Below are 18030 nucleotides of genomic sequence, written 5' to 3'. Positions count from 1 at the left end.
GCTGGGGTCTTCAGTGTTCGGACAGACCTCCTGGTGGTCATCCAACTGCTGAGCACGCATGGGTACAGGAGGGGATTTTTACACTTTTTAAAGTCAGATGTCAAAAGGACACCTTTATTTCTCCAAAATGGAAGACTCCTTGTGCTGGAATAAAATAACTGAAAAACTGCTGAAACAAGAGACTAACAGTTAATCCTGCCCAAAGGGTACATCTAAATTCTCCCTGGAAAGGCTACTGCATGTGGGATTACATGCAGTGGTTAACCAAATATTCAAGAGACATCAGTAATTACCATAACATCCCACCACTTACTCTGTCAAATGTACAATTTATGCAACAAGCCCACTATTTCAAAAGGAATTTGTTTACTTTAAAAATAGTTGGAAATACATTTCCAGCCCACAGCTTTTCCCCCAGTACCTTCCTGTCCCCACCTCAAAAATGCCAGGAAAGCTCAGAGGTGTTTTGGACAAGCACCTCTCTGGGTCAGCTTTCTCTCAGCACCACGGCTTGCAGGGAACATGGCTGCTTTGCTTCCCATTCATGCAGCAGAAGGCTGCTCCATTCCCAGTCACTCCTTCCCACTCCAGCACCCATCTCAATGACAGTCATTGGCTCCAACACCACATTAGAGCACTGGAGAAAGTCACAAAGAAACTGGCTGAAAAGAGGCTGACCTTTACATTGCATTTCCTAAATGCTAAGATTTAGCAAAAATGCATCTCTGTAAATAGGAGGATGGCAAGGACTTAGGGGTGAGTGCCACAGGCTGAGATGCGCTGGGATGAAGCGCAAGCTCACACTGCTCTCAGATGCACTGCTCCTGCTTCAAAGCCAGCTGTAGCCACAACCCCAGTGATCATCCTCTTCATCACTGGTTCAGGTCAGGCTGAGTCAGGACCCTAAAAATATAGTGGCCCCACTCCAGACCTGCTGCTTGATCTCCAGCCCTAATGCACTGAGCAGCCAGCCCAGCAGCCTGCCTGGGCTTGTCTTAGCCCAGTCATTTCAGGGATGTGTCAAACTTAATCCAGAGCTCGCTCTTTAAACCTGATATACCCATGTTTTGGTTATTTGCTCCTCTCTCACCTACACCCTGGGAGCACCAGATGCCACGAGGGACAGGGGATCAGGGGCTGCCTTGCACCAATGCCCCTTCCCACAGCTTTGCTTCACAGCCCGTGGCTCACAGCTGAGCCCGCCTTCACACAGGCTCACAGCTGAGCCTTGCAACATTATTATTTAAAAAATCATCTTGCACAGGTCCCAGAACTGAAAGCTACACTTTGCTCATATTTTTCTTCCCTTAGCTGCAGGAACGCCAAAGGGCTATCATCTTCCTTTCCGGCTGAAATAGAAATTCAGTAACGCATACTTTGGGAGCTCTGTCACTGAAGTAATCATTTAATAGTGACAAATAAGCCAGAGAATAAAACAAACAGATGGAAAATGGTCATCCCTATCCATGGACACCTGCTCTGAGATGCAGTCTGAGATGATCTATATGCACTTCAGACACAAAATGACTTTACCACATGTTTGAGAGTATCTGCTCAGATCTCGGAACGAGTCACAGGAAAGGCATAATTGGTATCAAAAACGGCATAAAATTAGCAGTCTAAAATGTACCTAGTGGTAGTCGAAAATAACAGATTATCTCATTCACAAAAAAGCTCACGAATTGTGAAACAAAATAAAGATAAAAATAGTGTTTAAGGAAAACCAGCACAAACCATCCCAAGGCTGAGTCACACATCATAGCACATCATGGCTTCACCACTTGAAGCAACACCAGAAGCTTCGAGGGCTTTTCCACACATGGATTACTGAACCTGTCTTTACTCAAAAGAGTCTGAGTTTAGAAAACCAATGTGCTTAGCACCTCCAAAATGCAGACAAATCTGATTGTGTGCTAAGCAAGGCGTTATGTGCAATCATTAAACCAGTAACTGCTCCCCATGTGTATTCAATACACAGCAAAAAAGAAAAACCTTTGGAAGAAGACCCTATTCATGTGTTCCCTGAGCAAAATGAGCTTCATTAGATTTTTTGTTTTAAGAAGTAGGGAAATGATGCAAAGGCCTTGGGGTTAAGACAGAGTATTCTTAAGTAATAACAGTGTGGCATCACTCTATGAAGCTGCTATCTCACAAAGCTTCAGCCCCCCAAGGGTAATGTATTTTAAGACTGGGATTGTTACTCTGTATTTGTAGGAAGACCAGATTTAGTTTCCCACAAACTGAAAAGATACAGTTTTCCTCCTCTCCTTTAACCCTCCCCTCTTAGGTTTAATGGGAAACATTGCTAGTCCTAAATATACTTTCATTACCTCGTCCTTTTGAGTACACATTAATATGCCAGAATAGCCCAAATAGCCCACTAGAATAACCTCCCTCAAGTAAAAAAAAAAAAAAAAAAAAAAGAGAGAGAGAGAGAGAGAGAAAGAAAGAAAGAAAGAAAACCCAACTACGTAGATGACATAATATAACAGTTAACTTGCTAAGACATCAACACTTTTACATTAACAGAATAGGATGTGAATTGAGCAGTAAATCTTTGCTTTCCAACAACATGCCTGGAAAACTTAACACTAAGAAAGAAACAGAAGCAGATATGAGCATGGAGAGAGAACTGAAAGCAAATGGGCTGAATTTTGACAGCAATCACATAAAATAAGTGTGAGCACACAGAATATGTATAAAAGCCTTATTCCATGCTTTCACATCAATTATAAACCGTCATTCCAAAAATAACTTTCCCAGAAAAAAAAAAAAAAAAAAATACCACCACCATATCCACAGGAAGAACAGAAGACTGTTATATAAAGGGAATCAGGGTCAAAAAAGAAGGTCCATGAACAGTGATCTATTCACAAATCCTGAATTACTTCACCTCTTTCATGGAAAAATACAGGGCAAGAGTAGGCTTTCTTGCTTCATGTGGTTACAACTAAAAATATATCTTCTGCTGACCCGCAGATATTTACTGATGCCAGGCAGATTAAAGGGACATTCTTGCCAGCCTCTCCCTCCTCCTTTTGATAACAGGTATATGTCCATGACACTTGGCCAGAGCATGGTCCAAAAATGACTTTGGGAATCTTACAAGCAACAGTGGCTATTTTTACAATCCACTTGCCTAGATCTGTGGGATTTTCCCTGTTAGATAATTGCTATTTTAAGATGAACTTGACAGCCAACACGAGCCAGACAGATGAGAACCAAACTTTGTACTGTTTGTATCACCATCTTGAGTCAGTAATTGGTAATGCTGTAAAACAACTGATTTTAAGCATCTGAGAGATGTAAGAAACCTGTGGCCAGAACAGCATCATGAGCAGGTTCTCCCTCCCAAATGGAAAAGCGTTCTGTGTGTTTAGGATGCTGCCTACTACTATTCAGCAGGGAAAAACTAAAGAACTCAATATTGAGATTCAGACAACATTGCTTCTAACCCTCAGCACTGCTGCAGGTCACCAGGAGCTTTGTGGAGCAGCACGTGCCTTGCAGGATGCTTTCACCTGGCCTTGCTGGAGGGACTCCCTGGGCATATGGATGCTGCTCATGGTGAGGTGATGGAGATTTCAAACCAATATCTCTGTTGCTGGTGGCAATTACTGCAGCCTTGAGCAATGCAGATTGTGAAAGAGTTCGGCTGTACAGGGGAAAAAAAAGTAATATTTTTCTTCCTCCACAGAAAGGAATGGATTCAGCATGTGCCAGACTTGTGTTTTTTTTGGAGGCTTTTTTGACAGCTCACAGCCCATTGTTTATAAAACAGCACCCTGAATCTTCTGCCTCCTATTTTTTTTGACCGGAATACTTTTATTTGACAAGACGAATGTGATGGCAAACAAATAAATAAATAAAACTGGACTTCTGTGGAAGCAAAGTCTATGATTTCCCACACAGATTAGACACCAATCTTCCTAATGAATTAAAACACTTGCATACAATTCTGCTCTTCTGCACTTTCGATGAACTCAGAGCCTCTTCAGTGTGCCAAGTGATTACAAACAGGTTGTGATCACTGATCACTACACTGTTCTTTTTCTACCCCTTCTGAGAGAGATGCTACATAACCATTTCCATTTGGCTTCTGACCTCCTTTGTTTCTCCCAAATGGAACAAATCTGCTCCAGAGGACACACATGCCCTCCTGCCCACCGGGAAGTTCCAGGGATGAGACAGCTGACCCACGGTGGTTGTGGGACTGTGGGACCAATGCTATGCTGCAGGGCCCCATCCTGGGGCTGCAAAGGGGACGTGTCAGTGACACGCTGAACAGGAGGTGTCTTTGGCAGGACCCTGGAGCATGCCAGGATGGGACCTCCCAGGAGTTGTTAATGGCTTGAATAATTTAGAGCTGTCCTAGCACTGCTCTAAATTATGCTGGGACTGCTTAACTCTCACTGCTGCACAGTTGTAGCTATTGACAGCCTCCTCCACTGAACTCCATCCAATGCTCTCACCTTCCCCCAGATCAGCTCGCTCCAGTGAAACCATTTTAATTCCTACTGACGGAAGTAAACAAGAAATTCCAAGTGTGGTTTGTGACAGCCGAGAGCAGAGCACTGCGAGCCCCTGCCAAGGAGAGGCGGTTACCTAATGCTGCACCACTGCCTTCACCTCCACTAGTCCCCATTTGCCAAAAATAAAAGAAATAAAATCAAACCCTAAAATCCTTACATGAACCATACAACCTATCATGCAGGGGTTCAAATGTCTGAAGCCTTTCTCAGCTAATAGCTTTGCTATGGAAGAGTATTGGCTTAATGTATAAAGGGTTCAAGTATTTCTAAGCATTGCAGAAGCAACATGCAGAGGGTGATAGGGCTGTGACACTCATTTAGCATCTTTAGATGGTACTTTCTTCTCTGAAAGATAAGATGCATATATAAAAAAATAAAAGTCAATGATTTTAAACTTAAGTTTCTTTAGAGACTTTTTCTTCAGGTAGGGAGAAGATCATTGTTTACACAATGTATGGGGTCTACAGCCTTTCTGGTTTGTTTGTTTTTTCAAGTAAGCTACAGTTGTAAATAAGACCTTTGATGACTAAAATGGAGAGAGATCAATTTGTAAGGCTTTTCCAGGCTGTTTACGAACATCTGAGAAAGGCTGCTTCACTTTTTCCTCTGCACAGGCAAGTTTCCTTTGCTTCTGTGTACAGCAACAGAGGAGAGAAAAACACAGGGAAGATGCTGGAAAATGTGATAGTAAAACAACCAGCACTCACAGGTGGGCTCCAATGAGGTTAATCCCTCCCTAATTGTTTTATTTTTAATGGACCAGACTTCACAGAGAAGTGCTGCCTTCCTTCCTGCTCAAGAAGGAGCCCACTTACAGGGAAGGAGAAGGGCAGCTGGGGAGGGAGCACGGCAGGACTGAGCTGGCATTTTATGCCGTCCCTCCCAGCTCTGCCGACTCATTCCCGTCACTGTCTGACACCCGCCTGCTGCCCTGCTCACACTCAGTGCCTGTGCCCCATGACACCCCTGTCCCTGGGGACCCTGCATGTGTGGATGCAGCTGGCAACACTGATGAGTACCTCAGTTTCCTGCTAAGATCACTTGAACATCATTTGGAGCACTGTATTTGGAAAGCTCTGTGTTATAGTACTGGTGCACTGCGTGGGGCACAGATCCCTGTGGGAGCCAATGCATGGCTGCGGCCCACACTCACCAAGGGCTGCCAGGATTGGGCTGTGTCCTCATAGCCAGGTTGCAGAGTCCAGCTAACCCAATTCAGCATGGAGAAACAAGGGCTATTTCAATGGCTTTAAAAGGAGAAATTATCTTGCTGCCAGACCATCCCCAGCTTCTAAAGCTCCCTACACCATCTTTCCCGGGCACTATGTTTAAAAGATCATCTCTGCCTCACTCTCTCTGAGGGGGATGTGAACAGTAAGCTGGAATAGCCCTGCTATAAAGTCATGCTTTCCTAGTCAGTACAGTCTCTCACAAAAAAAAAAAAACAACAAAAAAAACCTAAAAATAATAATAATAAAAAAATCTGGATGGACTGGGCAGCATGAGGTGGGAACTGGGTGGCACATAGAGGGCATCTTTCTACTGCCAGACCTTTGTGGTCAAAGGTGGCACCTGGGAGACACCCACTTGGTTTCTGTTAGACCAAAGCAAATGCTTGGAAGCCCTGATAGAGCAGTGAGCAACTTCTGTCAGTAGAAACATTCAAGAAACCCAGTTTCCTATGGACTCATGTTTTACAGTGGGGATTTCTAATGCTTCAAGTGCACAAAAGCAGCAAGAATCACCTCTGAGGCAGGGCCTCACCTCCTCTCTCTCTTGGGCTCTCTGGCAGCCAGGACAAGCCACACTCGGGCAGCAGGCTCTGTCTGAAATGGACCTGATGGACTCAAAAGCTATAGAGGGAACTAGCAAGCCAAAGTGACTGTAAAAAACCCACAATTTAATGAGAAAACATTAAAAGCAGGTATATTTTGCATATGTATTTACCCTCAATGAGAGCTGTCATGTAGCACAGGCAAGGAAATACACATGAACTTCGCTAACCTGCACATGGATCAAGTGCCACAGATGGGCCACGTGGGTCATAAACTTCATGCACATCTTCTGTGAGTTTTCCACACAGATACAGGGCAGAAAACGTGGAACACATCAATAGTAAAAATGAGAGGCTGCCCAGCTTCCTGAGGTCCTTTCCAACCAGAGTTATACACTGACCAATTATTGCCCCTGTGCCTTGATTTCCCAAGTGTAACATGCAGAGGAATACACAGATAGCATTTCCTACTCACAACGGTTTCAAGAGAATGTGTGCACTGAAACTTTACAGCACCAGTGACTGAAGAGGTTTAAATATAACTACCTGCTTAAGACAGTAAGAATAGATTCCCGTCACATGAACAAGTGCAAAATCAGCTAGGAGCCTGCTGTCTGTAGGACAGGAATTCACTTTGCTGAGAATTCAAACATGGGTGCTGGTCTGGGGCGGAGCTGTGTGGAACCAGGTGAGACCTGATAGATTACATCCCCTTATTCACAAGGAGCCCTGTCCACATTCATAGCTTCACCCATGTATCCAGCACCTTTTCTCCTTGAATGATAATCTACTTCTTAAAACATTTTCCTTCCTAAAACTAACACGAAAATGAGAACAGGAGAAGCATAGCTTCAAATTGCTGTTTAAATAGCGCTGAGTTACTAAAAAGCACAGAAAAGGGGGGGGGGAGGGAAAAGCACATTAAAAAGTCATGCTGTAGATGAGAGCTTCTGGAGTAGATGAGACTGACAGACAGAAAGAGTCTTCCAGATATGCTCAGAGAAAGTTGGCTGCCATTTCCACCAACAGAATGTCACTCAGCATCTGTACCTCTGCACTGGAAGTCAGCTTTTAGGTGGGAGAAGTTATTCTGCCACACATCCTTGTCTGTGCCACAGTGACAGTGCTGCTAACAATTTATTTTGTTCATTTAGGAGACATCTACTTATCTCAATTATTTAACAATGTGTAAAATTACAAACATATTCAACTACAATATGTTCCTCTTGCGTAAACCTCTCCTCTTGGCCACATACATAATGAAAACCCTGTTGAGTCAGTAATAAAATCCAGAGAGCTTTCAAGTCTCAGAACTGAATGTTCAAATTTTGTAGCTCACTTCCTTTTCTAACCAGACAGCAGGGCTGCCAAGAGAATTTCTGGGCGTTCAGCCCCTTTGGATATACATATGCATACATACACACACAAATATATATATATAGCACTTTACCAGGGCTGGCAGAGAGCAGGCACTAATTGTTTTTAAGCCAGTTAAGAACAAATCCATTTTAAAAAGGAGTCAGAATACTACTTGTTTTCATCTAATGGAACAGACAACTCAGACCTGGACAGGGAAAACGATCAGCTCCAGCTCTGTCAATAAATAAATATTTGTGTTTCATTCCAGCAGAGGAAAAATGCAGTACGGATTTTAGGAACCAACCTCAAAAATTCATGTGCTGAAATACCACCTTTCTCTACGTGAAGGGGACAGTTGCCCTTGCAAATGTCAGATTTGCATGAATACCTGCATGATATGCATGCAAAGGCTGGGCACACGATCTAGTGAACCACATTTTTTGGAGGTTAAGCCTCATTCCTGCAAAGAGAAGAGCATCCTCATCCTGCACCAAAGCCAAACTGTAAAGAGTAAACTTGGCCCATCACAACCAGGAAGAGTTCAATAGCTAAATATGAGAGCTTTAAGATCGTATTACGCAGCACACTTGTGATTCCTGCCTGAAAGTCTACATCGCTTCTAAATCTTTTGCACTATTTATAACAACAAGCCCCACAACTACATTTATTTCCCTTCAGAAGCACTGTCTGTTTTTGCATTTATACGGCAAGCAGCATATTAAAAAGAAAACAAAATAGGTTTAACATCTGTCAATGCAATACAAGAGCAGGCAGCAGCCACGTGAAGGGAAGGACAGACATTCAAAGAGTTTCATATGGCATGGAAATGCAAAACTAAGTTCACGTCTGAGAGTTTTCCCACACTTCAGCTAAGTACATTACCAACAGCCATTGCTGCACCGCTCGCCTCGATCATACGGGAGTGTGATGACACACGGCATGATGCAGCCCACCCTAACACACACAGGCTCTACAGCTAAGGATGTACGTGCATATACTTGCACGTGCTAGAAAAGAACAACTAAACAGTCTTAAACAGCTGTGAGATTGACAAATAAATTGGCAAACACAGACCAAGGAATTAGACCCCATGGCTCTTCAATTGACAACAGAAGTGAGGTTGTCCTAACCTACTCCACACACCCAAATGGAAGATCTGAGCACTGCTTTCATGATCAAATCTTTCCACTACCAGTGGAGAGTGAGTCAGAATAGGACACAGATACTGTTTACTAAAAAGCTCTTGGAACAAGAGAGAGGAAAAGGGAAATACATAGGAGAGGCTAAGGATGAATTCCAAAAAAACAAGACAAGAAAAATAAAACGGGGACAAACAGAGAGAGGGAAAAAGGTGGAGACAGAAATACTGAAGCAAATGCAGAAGGGGAGACATGAACTTGATGAACCCAGACAGAAAAAGCTGGGGGCACGAGGAACTTGGCCTGGGACACCAGGAGGGTGGGAATAAGGGAAGGAAGAGTAGGGGGTATGAGAGATGCCAGTTCCTCATGTTGTGTGCTGTTGATGTGCACGTGTCCTTTTTTTAAAGCAAATGCATAGCCAAGACAACCCTGAAATCATCGGGACACCAGCAGCACTGTTGAGACTGTCAGCTTGCACTGGCAGAGGGTTCAAAGCAAAGCAGCCTGTGAGCAGGGAGAACTGCTGTGATCAGTTAGGCAGAACATGGGGTGGAGACCCACCACTCCCAGCATGCCACCCCTCCCCTAGTGGGTCTTTATTCTGCATGCTGTGGTAGCTCCACACCTATGAATAAGCATCCACACTACTCATGCTCATAGCCCAGGTATCCAAGTGTGCCCTGGTCTTTAGCACACCCGGTTGACATCCCTGTGAATCAGAAAATAATATTTATCTCCTCTCTGTACAGATGGGGCATTCAGCAGGGAAGAATGACTGCTCAGGACCACAGTGGCAGCCTGCACAAACCAAGAGCCTGAACCCGCCTCTTCCAAGTCCGTGGCCAGAACTGCAACTGCTATTGAGAACCAAGAAAATTCCAAAAATGCAAATGAGCCATCTTGAAAGTTTTATAAGTGAAACTCCTGCTGTAGGCATGAATGAAAGAAGCACAGGCTCCAGCAGGCAAATTCTTTGCCACCCCATCTCCTGAGTCCCAGAAATCCTGTTGATCTGGGCTAATAAATTTGCCCAAGTTCTAGACATTCTCTTGGCCCTCATCCCAAGTTCACATAAGAAGCTATTTCATAGGAAAAGTTCTTATTTACAGTTATTCAACTCCCATAATATTTTATCTGAGGTGGCATTTTTAACACTCCCCTCCCCAATACTGGATGAACTGTCTCTTTCTTTGCTTTATAGATTAACAAGTCTAGTTAAAAACCCCACAAATACCTGGATGTTTCTGAGCTCCACACTGAGAGAGAAGGCTGGCTGAGGAAAAAACACATTAGCATGAAAATGATGGTGACATCCAGACTGACGCTGACCATTCATTTTTTTAAAGTCTGTCGTTGTTATGCCAGGAGCTGACTCTGTATCTGCTGTGTAGGCTCCTAAACTTGTGGTAACTCAGGCACAGGTACCCTGCCATAAAATCTGGAGTTACAGGTTCTTGCTAGGTTGCACAGAGGGGTTAATGTGCTGTTCTCCATCCCTTACAGATCCAGGATAGATTCTTTGTTTTCCTATAGACCCTCGTGCCACACTAATAGCAAAAGGGGAGGTTGTAAAATGGAACGGGGCGCAGGGGAACAGCCACAGCAGAGCAGGGTGCCTCAGGCCACTGCTGCTCTGGAATCAATGGATCTCAGTATGAGTCTAGGACTGCTGTTTTTATTGAATTGAAGCTCACAACTAGTGCACAATAAAGAGGTGCAAGTGGGCCATACTGAAATGTGGCCTCAGACCATGTCTGCAAAGAAAGAGCTACATTATTCCACCACTTCTCCTGGATGTGCAGAACCACAGTGCTGCAGCCATAACACCAGGACTCTGCACATGATTCCTGCTCTTGGCACCCAGCTTCATGCTGCTCACAGCACACCATCACAGTCTGTGGCTGCTCCATGTGCAGGGTACGATCAGTCAGCCACAGATGAGAACGATCCACTTTAAGTAGCTGTTCACTGAGCCTACCTGCCCCTGATCTTTCCTGTTCTGGATTGTAAAAGTATCTAGCAGCTTCTTCCTTGGCTGTGATTCCTTCAGGCTATCACACTCAGGATTCCCCACCCTGTATCATCCTCCATTCATCACCTGCTCTCGAGCTCAAATGTGGTAGCAAATCTCCAATTTGCTCAAAATCTCCAAAACGGCTCAGCCTTGGGCCATTCCCAGTGCCCATTGCTGCCCACAAGGTAGCTGCCTATCCCCCTTACAAGGGCTTCCTCAGCCTCACCTTGATAGAGCTGGTGCCAGGAAAGGCACCACGCTGCCCCCAGCCATGCACCCCAACCCCTTTTAAAAGGCACCTTAATCTTCTTTGGCAAGAGTTAAAAACTGGACAGCTGCTTAACCAGGCCATCAAAATAAACTGGCTTTGTAGCCCAAGATAACGTCAGGGGAACACAGCCACCCATTTCTTCAGAGCTCTCCAGAAACTTGCATGTCAGCTGTTCAATGAACATCATTAACTTTGATCAGATAAACCAGATTTAATGTCAATATAACTGAGACCAGAAGCTCATGCTCAGGTAGGACCCCAGTCAAGACAAAAGCTTTACAAAAACCCTTTGGACCAGCCTTGTTCTCCTTGCTGTCTGGCCAGCAACTCCTGTGTGTTAGGAACTCACATCCCACCAAATGGATGGATTTTGCTTTCTCTGCTGTATTTGTTTTTCTCTCCTTTGAGAACACAATCCCTGGCAACGTTCTGACTCTTGGGTTTGGTTCTGACCTCAGCTCCTGTCCTGAGGCAAACCAAAGGCACCTCGTGTGCACGTGCATGCACACTCACCTCCAGCAGCACAGGGACACAGCTCCAGAGCACTTCTTCCTCATCCTCCATCAGGAGCATTTCAATGCCAACACTGTTCTCCTTCAGCCAGAACTCCATCCTGACCGTCTCCCTCACCAGCAAGGTAAGCGAGGGAAACCTTCTTACCCCACATCCTCACCAACCACAATCTCATCCTCTATTTTTGAAATATTTAAGGCCTGAAATGTAGAATTTGGGGTTTTACACCAGCTAATATTAATAGAAACATTCTCAGGATTTTTTCCCCCCAGTGTAAATGAAACTATTTTATTTTATTTTTTTTTTCTAAAACATCTCCCTGTGGTGCTCACAGCCAAACACTACAGCATTGTGCCAGCCCGGGGAGCTCACTATAAACAGATCTGTCTAACTTCTCTGTCAGGCCCCGTGAGCTCGGCATGAACCAGGAAAAGTAAACGTGTACATTAAATATTTACTGTTTATGGTGCGTACAATCTAAAAGTGTCTTTAGCAGCACAAGTAAGGCAGACTTTTAATCACTGATTTTTATTTTGACACAGCACTATCAAGAAAAAAATTGTATGGGTACATCCTGAAAGCCCACTCCTTCCAGCCAGAGGCTCTCCTCTCACATCATTCAGTTATTACATGCTCCTCACATGAAAGACCTATATTGCCTGCCATTTTCCCCCAAAATAATCTCATTAAAAATTGGGTTTATGGACATTTTCAGAATCAGATTTCAGTTACACAGGATGATAAGACAGTGATAAGTATGTAGGTTGCTGAGTACAAAATGACACAGAAGAGTACAGGAGACACATAGACCTGTTAGAATGGGAACAGAGGAGGGTCCCAGAAAGAATCCAAGGGACATGTCCCTTACCTGAAGGGACAGGCTAAGAGCTCAGGCTGTTTAACCCCAAGAAGAGAGCCTCCAGGGAGACCTGAGAGTAGCCTTTCAGTGTCTAAAAGGAGGGCACAGATTCTTTGTCAGGATCTGTTATGATCCAGAGCAAGGAGAAATGGTTTCAAATGAAAAGAGGGGAGACCTAGATTGGACAAAGTTTTTTTTCCAATAAGGGTGGTGAGGTACCGGTACAGGCTGCCCAGAGAGGAGGTGGAAGTCCCATTCCTGGAGACATTCAAGGTCAGGCTGAGTGGGGCTCTGAGCACCTGACTGTTCTGTAGGTGTCCCCGCACGGTGCAGGGGAGATAGACAAGATGACATTGAGGGGTCCCTTCCAGCTCAAACTATTCTGTGATTACAAAAAACAACAATGAACAAACATCCCCAAAAGTAAACAGCTGCCCATCAGAACGATTTTGAAAATGTATTTTTTAAATGAAGAACATAAGAGCTAGCTTTGAATATTTGCTCCAAGCAAAAGGGTTTCCTCTTTCATCTCAACACTGACACTCAGAGTCATAATTTCTGTACAACAACAGGAAAAGAAATGTTAACACAATCATAAAAAAATCTCCACGCTGAAGCAGTCTGCTGATAGCCCTGCTAACCTTGCCCTTCCTGAGGACACTGGTCTGTGGGAAAACAGTGGGCAGCAGACATCAACGTGCTTCCTGGCTGACTCAAAGAGATCTTCCCTCCCTGGGGGTCTGCATTTGCTGGTGGGCTCCTTTGTCCTGAATCTCCACATGGACCTGGAGCAACACACGCAGCCTTTCACTGGGCAGCCTACCAGGTCTCACCCACCAGCTCTGTTTTAGTCTCTGGCAGTGATAAACTGAGGAAGAGATTCCATTCAAGTAGTTTGTTCTTCACTCCTCAAGAAAAATATCCCCCATTGGTTCAATAGAGCAAGATGCACCTTTAAGATCTGGTATGCTATTCAAGGCTGGAGATGGTTTAGCACTTCTCCTTAATTGCAGGCACGTAAGACTGGGATGGGCAGCTATTTGCACATTCTTGGATCATAACTCTGTCTCCAGAAACATTCTCAAAACACATACAGGATCTGCTGGCTGCCTCCAAGTCCTCCCTATCTGCAAGGATGACATCGTGTCTACTTATTTGTCTGCTATTGACTTTCACTACACTATTGCTGACCAGAAGTGAGGGGCACACACCAGAGAACTGTGCAAAAAGCTGATCTCCAGCAGGGCAGCCCTGGCCTGGCTTCCTTCTATCTGTTAGCTCATACGTGTCATAAAACAAACATGCACAAGAGAGGAAAAGAACACAACTAGCTGCCACTGAACGGTGGTAGGTGAAGGGTAAGAGCCCAGATAGAACAGAACAGAAACAAAAAGGAAGACAGCAAACACAATCACAGACCCACTGTGTTTTAATAAGCTTGTGTGTGTAACAGAGGATGAATAATGACAGCGGACAAAGCCAACGGGCATCTCTGCACCTTCTGCACTGTTCTGAGATTGATGCCATGACATTTTCAGCAGGTAACCTGAAAATTAACAGAACTCACCGTGTGGCAAAACATCTTTGGTATCTTGAAAGCTTAGGCTCTTCCTTCTATTTGTACTCAAAGAAAAAATACTGCTTTTTAAACAAACAAACAAAAAAGCATGCCTACAAAACCACGATCTTAATAGCAAAAGCCAGGCAAACCTTCTGAATGCCCATCTATCCAATGACAAGAAAACATGTCCCTGAGTCATTAGCAGAGGAGAGGAAGTGAAAGCACCAGAACGAAGGCAGAAGGTTCTGGTAGTATTGATATCACCTGACTTTAAGGGAAGGGAACCTTGATGACAACAAACAAACAAAACACCCATCGGGAAAGAATAATTTGCCACATATTTTAAATGTAGAAATGTAAAAACAAACCTGAATGTAGCGGAGAGCAGACATCCTGGGCTGCAAAGCATCACAACACAGAGAGGAGCAGAAAGCAGCTGTCTCTAAGGTGTAGCTATAAGGTGGACTGAGGCAGGCCACAGCTGAAAACCATTATGGACCACAGCCCACAAGTGGTCTTTGATCAAGAATTGCTCAGGCACTGTTCTATTGATTGCAATCAGGTTAACCCTGCTCCAGTAACCCCTTGTGATCACGACCAATTTTCCTTTGAGCTTGCTCATTTCATTTTAATAAAGATGCTAGTTTACAAGCAGTACTGCTCCACAGGAAAATCCTGCACACTGAGAGCCAAAGCTGGATGTTGTGAAAAAGTTTCTCCTCAGGTCATATGGGATCCATGTTCAAGACTTTAGCTGGTGCTGGGAAAGAAGCTGTGTGCAGTCCTGATTCCTCAGCTTCCTTCTGCAATACTGGCAACATGCAGCTGCAAAAAGAATTTTTGTAAGATGCATTAAGAGAGATTTAAACTTATATTTCAAGTAGAATCACTGTATAAAGAAGATAGACGTGATTTAGAAGTCCATGTGCATCCAGGTGCTGGCCAGGACCACCTGGCTTTCATTGCTTATTTACATGGCAAAGAGAGCTTAGGCCAAAGCCTGTAACAGTCTTTTCATTGAAAACTTCAGACGCAGAGAAGTGCCTGATGCAAATACTGTCTTCTGAGCGTATCCTGGTGTCAAAGCACATGTATGAGAGCAGGCTAAAGTACCTTAGTAATCCACCTGCCTTGCTGAGGAAACAATGCCTTCCTAGAGCAACCACTACTGTAGCATTACAGTAAACTGAATGTCATCTCCTTGAGCGGCAGCAAGAAAGATCTTTGGACTCTGTGAACAAGCTGAAGGAGCTAAGTAGAAGATGTTAACTACTTTCCTTTCTGCATCCGGCTCTGGGTAAGAAGCCATGAAGCACATACTGCCAGTAACCTGCAGGGATGGTTCTTGAAGAAGTAACGAGAACAGATGAATAATATTGCAAATTTCACTTGTTTGGGTTCCCTGCAGGGTCAGCAGGCTCACAAGTTCCCTTTCCACATTCACAGAAGAGAAACTTTCACAACTCCTTGACAGCAGCCAGAGGGAAAATCAGTGTGCCTACAGTGCAAAGTGTCTCGATACACAGACACTGTGAAGGACAAACCCACAAATATTAGAAACCACAGGCAAAGCACATACTAGACAAAAACTGACAGGCATGAGCACAGATAGAGGGGGAGGGCAGTGGGGAAAAGGAAGAAAACAAATAGGAAATACCATATTCAAAGAATTCATCATAACCTGAACAAATCAAAGCAAGGGAAAAAAAAAATGTCTGAACCCACTTGGATTTGAGCTGCTGAATCCTTCTGGCTATTCTGCTGCTATGTTGCCATGCTTAATTTGCCCCGCTGGATTTGCACCTCCTGTGAGTCACTGAGAGGAGCCATTGACTCTGGAAGAACTGATTTAGTGCAGCAGGAACCGGCGGCCTGGCAGGAGCTGCGGGAGAGGCCCAAGCAAAGGTAGGTAAACATTAGGAGAGGAAAGGTTGTTGGGAAAAAGCCTGGAACAGGGAAAAGGAGAAGAAAGAGGAGGAGAGCTGGAAGAAACACTCAGTAAAGGAAAGGCAAAGGAAAGAGAGAATGGGTAAGAGGAAATTAGAGATAGTACAAAAGCAAGGGCTGGATGCTGTTTTTGGTAAGTACCTTCCCAGAATTCATGTGACTGAGGTTCTGATGTTCTCTACCTCAGGCCAGAGGCCTGCTGCCACCAGGCACACTGGTGCTTGGAGGGCTGTCTGCTCCATGAAGTGACTGCACTGCTCCACAGTCCCTGCACATGGCCATGGAATGATGACCTTGACTGGAGGAAAATAAACTATATTTTTCATCTGGGTTTCTTCTTGATTTGTCTCTCCAGAAACTTCTTTTCCTGGAGAAATAAAGGCCTGTGGAAATGACAGTATATACCTGGTAAATTTGCAAAATCTGGTGCATTAACCATTTGCACTAAACTCCTGCTTAACCAAGCTCTCAGCCGACCTCATCTTACCAGCAGCTGCCTGCGGCACACAAGTTGGGAGACAGTAAGATGCTTTTCATTACATAAAGCTGGGAATATTTCCTAGTTCCTTTAGGAAAGCAAAGGTCTGAAACTTGATGTTATGCTGAACAAACCCTATGCTCCCTATGCTCCTAGTCTTTTCCTGTCTCCTGATGTACACACTCAGACACAGTCACAGCCCAGGATGTAAAATCCAGGTTACAGTTTGTGACAGGGAACTGCATGCAGTGGAAGTGTATGCAAGGTTCACGGTCCAACCTGAATGCAGAGATGCTCAGCCCATCTCACATGCTGTCAGCAGCTTGAAATTCAGGACAGGTTTATCAAAAGGCGCTTCAAAGCTTTCCAAGTGACCTTTTTTTGAGCAAAATGCAGGTTCATTTACAGTTTCCCATCAGAGTTGTGTTCATGTGGTAAGACACGAAAACAGCTGAGAAAAGCGCCATTCATTGGCTTTCCTGTGGCATTTGCTGAATGTTGTGAAAGCCACAGATCAAAGCAGAATGCTTGATGCACGTCCTTAAATTAGATGTAATTAAATAGACAAGTGTTTGCATAAATCCCTGAAAAGCAAAACGGTCCAATTTAACCACACACCGGTGCAGCAGCTCTTCTCACTTTAATGTTTTCAAAGTTTTCATTAACAAAAAACGCACTGAATGACCACGTTGTTCCCTCCGATCACAAAGCTGCCCTGTAGAGTCACCTCGAACAAAAAGCACCTGCGGGGCGTTCCATCTGAAAGGCAACGTTAGGCTGTTAGAATCCAATGAGCCCCAGAACGCAACCGCAGGAGCCAGGGAAGCGCAGGCCTCCGGTGGCTCCGAGGCACGGACCGAGCCTCGCTCCTCCTCCTCCTCGCAGCTGGAGCTGAGGGGTGGGTTTGGCAGCGGGTACCACCATCACCGGTAGCCGCCTCAGCTGCCGGTAGGCTCCATCCAACTTAACGAACGCGATCGGTGACTCCTGCCGCCTGCAGTGGCACCGCACGGCACTCTCAGGACAGCGTAACTAAGGACGGGATTCCCCTCTCCATCCGAGTCCGGAGGCGCGCCGGGCCTCAGGCTTTTCCCCCACGTGTGTGCGGCCGTACCGGCGGAGAGGCCGCCCCGCTCCGGGGACACGGCCGCACGTCGGGGCCGAACGGAGCGCTGCGTGCCCGCAGGCGGCCTCCATCGGGGCTCCGCCGGTCGTTAAGGCCGCACCGCGTCCAGCCCCTCGCGTCCCCCACCAACGCCGAGCCCGGCGCAGCTCTCCGGGACAGCAACAGCCGTGTCTGCGGCCGGGTCCAACGAGGCCGTCGGTGCTAAAACACAAAAGCGAACAAACGGCGCGCACCGCCCCGGCCCCGACTTACCGAGCCGGGCTCGTCCCGTCCGCCGGCGTGACGCCGTTCCCCAGCGGACAGCGGCCGTGACCGTCCCACGGGGCCGCACCGCCAGGGGACAGACGGTGCCCGCAACCCGCCCTCCCCACCCCTCCGCTGCGCGAGGCTCTCTGCGCGCCTCCACCTCCATCCTCGAAGGCAACCGAAAAAGAAGGAAAAAACCTCCCCCGTA

General features: G+C 45.5%; 1 long non-coding RNA gene across 1 annotated transcript; it reads right to left on the bottom strand.

Annotated features, from left to right (window-relative positions):
• Window positions 1-12114: 12114 nt before the first annotated feature.
• Window positions 12115-18030, bottom strand: LOC116653787 (uncharacterized). The gene is made up of 4 exons (XR_004308242.2): window positions 17829-18030; window positions 16114-17209; window positions 15751-15907; window positions 12115-14850 (listed from the first exon to the last, which is right to left on the bottom strand). It is a non-coding gene; the product is annotated as an uncharacterized LOC116653787 (long non-coding RNA).

This window comes from Coturnix japonica, chromosome 11 (genome assembly GCF_054131305.1).
Source record: "Coturnix japonica strain WE chromosome 11, WE-NBRP24, whole genome shotgun sequence".
Classification (NCBI taxonomy): Eukaryota; Metazoa; Chordata; class Aves; order Galliformes; family Phasianidae; genus Coturnix; species Coturnix japonica.
Note: the sequence above shows the minus strand (reverse complement) of the source record. Positions and strands in the feature narration are given on the sequence as shown.